The 5,673-nt window shown below is 39.4% G+C and overlaps 1 long non-coding RNA gene across 1 annotated transcript; it reads left to right on the top strand.

Annotated features, from left to right (window-relative positions):
- The first annotated feature begins 404 nt into the window (after positions 1–404).
- On the top strand, positions 405–3,899 carry LOC134463209 (uncharacterized). The gene is made up of 4 exons (XR_010037677.1): positions 405–477; positions 1,248–1,313; positions 1,457–1,525; positions 2,939–3,899. It is a non-coding gene; the product is annotated as an uncharacterized LOC134463209 (long non-coding RNA).
- The last annotated feature ends 1,774 nt before the right edge of the window (positions 3,900–5,673 follow it).

Raw genomic sequence — 5,673 nt, forward strand, 5'->3', positions numbered from 1 at the left:
CACATCATGTATCTACTTGTATTTTAAGACTTCGTTCTGCAGTGGAGTTACTCACATAGCCTACTGTAGCACAAAACATTGGCATTGCAGACTCCTTAACTGGCATCACAGTTGTTATTGCATTTAGTAGTAAACGCTGTAGAATTATTAGCGTAGTGGTGGTAGTAGTTGAAGAAGTAGCACCAGTAACAGCAGTAGGAGGAGGGGCGATAGTAGTAGTAGTAGCAGCAGTAGTAGTAGTAGTAGTAGTAGTAGTAGTAGTAGTAGTAGCATTAGTAGTAGTAGTAGTAGTAGGAGTAGTAGTAGTAGTAGTAGTAGTAGTAGCAGTAGGAGTAGTAGTAGTGGTAGTAGGCCTCCCTAATGTTTATGATTTGTCAATCCTTTGGGCTCTTTATGCCTTTTTCAGATCAGTGCTGAATTCAAAAGAATAACCACAGTTCCCCTGCAATCCAAGCAACTGTTGCTGAATTGGCTGATGTAAGTTTCTGTATTTTTTGCCTGTCTACTTGATGGTTCCTGAGCAGAAAGCCTTTTTTTACTATTGAGTTACACCCATGCATGTTAAAACCCCATAGAGAGGATCATGATCTGCCTTAGTAGTCATGGTACCAGTACATTCATATGCATGTTTCTTTTGGTGGCAGTCAGCTTCCCAATGTTGATGCCATTCATAGAATCCCAAAACAAATCAGTCCCACCACCATTTTTGACCGTAAACATGGGACTATTTTCTTTATACTTCTCCCTTGGCTACTATCACACATGCTTGAAACAATATAAAGCAAATGTGTTCATCATGGTTTCATCAGAGACAAACAGACTTCAGATATGGATTGCTGGAACCATGTCCTGTGGTCTGATGACACCAACATGAACACATTTTTTCGGATGGTGTCAAGCATGTGTGGTGTTAACCAAGTGAGTAGTACAAAGTAAACTGTCCCATGCTCATGGCCAAGTAGTGGTAGTGGGACAGACATGGTTTTAGGCTGGATGCATGGCGTCAATATTGGAAATCTGAATTTCACCAACATGTACCATGACAATTGAAGCAGATCATGATACAGTCTGTGATTTTAAAGGCGCAGAGAGTGATTTTTTTTAAGTAGTTTATTTCCAGAACTCATGCTGCACAGGTTACAAATGTTCTTTCTTTCTTTCTTTCTTTCTTTCTTTCTTTCTTTCTTTCTTTCTTTCTTTCTTTCTTTCTTTCTTTCTTTCTTTCTTTCTTTCTTCATTTCATTAAGTTGTACAAGATGCACCATTTCTGAGGACTTATGGCACAGTGGCCTGCACTGTTCAAAGTTTGCAAGGTAAGACATTCAATTCGGATTGTCTTAAATGTTTTGATTTGTGAATTACAGCATTTTATCTCCTTTCTTGAATGTGTGTGTGGCTTTCTCCTAATGTTAATGATTTGATTGTTAAATCCTTTGGGCTCTTTATGTCTTTTCAGATCAGTGCTGAATTGAAAAGAATCACCACAGTCCCACTGCAATGCCCTGCACTGTTCCAAGTCCACAAGGTAAAGCATTCACTTTGGCCACAACCCTACCCAGTGCACCTTAACAACTTGACTCCTGCTTTAAATTAGCTGTTACCTGAAAGGGGGTGACTAAATATTCCAGTGGTATAAGGAGCTGCTTCTCGAATTTTTATATTTAAATTTTGTCGTACTCTGACCAGTGAATATTAGATTATTGCTGAGTACTAGAATTGGAGTTATCTGAGACAAGATGATCTGATCTGAGAAGTGTTGATGACTACCTCCCTGGTGTTCCCACGCTCAGTGTGGAGTGTGACACTAGTTAGTTTGTATGCATTGTGCTATGCTCAACATGACATTGAGAGGCTTCAGTTGAAAGTGAGCAAGCTATCCCACGGTTTCCTTATTCCAATACACTTACTACACAATGCATGTGCAGCTAAACAAAAAGAAATATTAATATCTTCTATGTAGAAACAAAATGAGCACTACTATGAAGTGTATAATATCTCAGAGCACTTTGTTGACACATGTTTTTCTCTCTGATGGGGGGGGGGGTAGAAATCAGAGTCCACAGAGTGCACCAGCTGTGTTACGCTTTTCATTATATTGCCCATTGTATGTCTGCCTAGAATATTGCATGTTTTATTTTTAATCACTTAAGTTATCAGGGAAACTTATTGAGATGGGGAAAACTGTAATAACTTCTTATTTCAGCCCCTTGACAGATAAGCCCTGCATGCCATATTACTGCACGCATGCACAAACGCCAGAGGTTCTCAATTCATCTCAGATCAGAGAATATCAGAGAGCAGAGAAATGCAGTAGACTTTTCCTTCAAAGTCTCCTCGCAAGGAACAGTATATATCGTACCTGTATATGCATAATGAAACTTGTTCTTCTCTTAATTGAGACGAGCTGACCCTTACATCTCTGTCTTACATCTCTGTGCTCTGAAACACCTTAAATAGAGGATTGGCATCACTGGTTGTCTACTACAAGCTCCTTGTAGATCCCAGCGAAGGACACAGTAGACCTGGGGTGTTGTTCCATATGAGAGTGAACTTTTTTCATTGGCCTGGGCCCACTGGTATTCCTGTGACACACCAAGTTTCATGTCAAAGTCTTGTCATGCTATGCAATGATCTTGCAGGCCATATAAAATTACTTCATGGGTCACAATTGGCCCTGGGTTTGAGTTTGACATCCCTGCAGAATGAAGGCAACTACACAGCTTTGGCTCTGGTATTTGACAACCTCAGGCCAATTCACACCAGCGTTAAATCATCATCCAGGTCCCACATCAGAATTACAACTGAGAATCTTGACAGTGGAACAGAGGACATGCTTTGGACTTTGCACTAACCTACTGCCCAGCTTAATGTTGATTTATTTGTTAATTCAAATGGCTTGGTTAATTTGTGTTTATTTACTTTTGTCTGTGTTGAATAGGTCATGGATGAAGTTGCCGTAGACGAAGCAATTGAAGACATCACTATTGGAATCTGCTCTGACAGAAGATTGGGCATCCCACCCTTAGGACATTGTCAGTTTTAGTGTATGTCTGTCACACACGTGACACCCAATCGGAAAGGACTCTTTTTTTCAGCAACTAAAAAACAGCAGTTATTTTTGTTTCTTTAAGTGAAATGTACCTTTTTTCTAGAGATCAATTTGCTTGTATGCACTTCCAGCTCCTTGCTGGTTTAAGAATAGTACTTGAGTGTGCATATGTTTTGTACATACTGTGTTGATTTTGACCCAAACTAAAGACAAACAAAATACCAAGACTAGACTTAAATAAGACTGGGCAATAACACAAATGTGGTCCACAAAGAGGACAACCAAATGAATGGTGGACTGCCAGATGCACGCGCACATGCATACAGTATACGCGCATGAACGCACACACGCACACCTACAAGTGTGGACTAATGCACTTAGTCAATGAGCTAAAAGAACTGTATGTAGAGTGAATTTTATTTGTGTCCGATGTGTGCACATGGATGCTAATCCAGCCAGAGAGCACTTTTTCACTAGCCTGGTTCTAGCCAGACCTCTGTGTGTGCTCTGGAGCCCCCTGGTGGCACTCCAAACACACACATCGGTCTGGGAGAATGTGGCAGAATTCAATTTCTGGACGCAAAAAATAATGCCGAGCATTTATTGCATCAATATCAATGGCTGCTCACATTGAGGAGTCACAGGACATATCATAGACTATATTAATGCTTTAGAGATCAACAGAAAACGTTTTTGAAGGAATTTGCTGATATTGAAGCAATAAATGCTGCGATTATTTTTTTGACTGGAGAAATGGAATCCTGCTACACGCTCCCAGACCTAGTAGTGGAGCTCACAAAGCTGTGCGGAACTACAGGTCGGGCAAGAGCCAGGCAACTTTTTCACAGCAACCAAACAAATTATTTTCTTAAAGGTGCACTGTGTAGGATTGTGACCAGAGTAGGCAACTATGCTGCACATTGAAACGGTGCTGCCTATTACCAACTGTGTCCTTTTCATGAATATTTACTTAGTAATAAACGAAAATGTGTTAGTATGACCAAAGTTCAGTAAGTTTACTAAAAATCTGTATTTCTAGAAATTCAAAATGACAGCCAGTGGAGAAGATTCCTCTCTTTCTTCCTCCCCCTTTTCATGTATGGAAAGAGCTATTTCCCCAGTCATAACGACAACTTAAAGTTTGGTGGTGGTAAATATTCATGAAAAATGCAACATTTGTGCATGGGCAGCATGAAATCTCAAAATAAACTACTGAAAATAATACACAGTGCACCTTTAAAGCGAATTGGACTTTCTTTTTGTTCACAGACTCTGCTCGTTGTATTTCCTGCTCGTTGATTGGTCTAAGAGTAGCAGTTATTTGTGACTGTCCTTATGTTTTGTATATCTGTGTGCATTTTACATGCGTACAGTGAAAGTCAATACATTTAATCACAGAATTCTTACTCCTTTTTTTGTTTTTGTTTGCACATGCCTGTACATCAAGTTGTGATCTGCAATGCATTTGTATAGCCTAGACCTAATATTTTTACCATATTTTTTATTTCTTTTTTTTATTTTATTTTTTTTTTTTGGGGGGGGGGGGGTGGATTGAGACTAAAGAATCATGTTACTGAAATGTAGCTGTATGCATGATTCCATCACCTTCAATAAACATGAAAATAATACTTTCAAACTATGTCAAAGTTTTGTGTTCTTCCAACATATTTTCTGGTTAATGGAATACCAATTAATTGTTTAGGATTAAAGTGATTTCATCACCTCTGATTTAGGTGAAAAAAACATTTTGTGACAATTTAAAAAAATCACATTGTTCCAACACATTTTTATGAGGCTGGAACATGAATAAGTTGTGTTAGGTTGAGGTGATCCAATCACCTCCGTTTAAGGTGATAAAATCACTTAAACCTTACACAATAAATATAGGGGAAGAAATCATGTTGACCTTACACAATTGGATTGTGTGGGACCGATGTACACATTAAAATCATGTAGATCCAACGAATATTTTCTTTCAGTGTAGTAGTAGTAGTAGTAGTAGTAGTAGTAGTAGTAGCAGTTGTTGTTGTTGTTGTAGTAGCAGTAGCAGCAGTAGTAGTAGTAGCAGTAGCAGTAGCAGGAGGAGGAGGAGGAGGAGGAGTAGTAGTAGTAGTAGTAGTAGTAGTAGTAGTAGTAGTAGTAGTAGTAGTAGTAGTAATATCAGAAATACTGTTGTAGTCATAGGGGTTTTAGCAGTAGTTTTAGTAGTAGTAGTAGCAGCAGCAGCAATAGTAGTAGTAGTAGTAGTATCAGAAGAACTGCTGTAGTCATATGAGTAGTAGTAGTAGTAGTAGTATTAGGAGTAGTAGGGGTAGTAGTAGCAGCAGCAGCAGCAGTATTACAGAACTACTCATAAAAATGTTGTTGATGGTGTTTTTCTCTACAAGAAAAATTGTGATTGAAATGGCTTCATTGATTGATCCTACAGCTTGCCAGGTGTAGAAAATCCCCCTGGTGGTGTCTCTCTCTTTCTGTCCCCATGATGTGATGTGTGTTCACTCGCAGCAAATGTAAAGTGTACTAGTGTCTCGGTTAGGTGGCTGCCACTTTGGCTGATGGCTAGCTTTGTAAGTGTCGTCCATCACACCACGGCCCCCCTCGGCCAGTAAGAGCCCACGTCAGCG

The sequence above is a fragment of the Engraulis encrasicolus genome, chromosome 14, assembly GCF_034702125.1.
Source record: "Engraulis encrasicolus isolate BLACKSEA-1 chromosome 14, IST_EnEncr_1.0, whole genome shotgun sequence".
NCBI classification, from domain to species: Eukaryota; Metazoa; Chordata; class Actinopteri; order Clupeiformes; family Engraulidae; genus Engraulis; species Engraulis encrasicolus.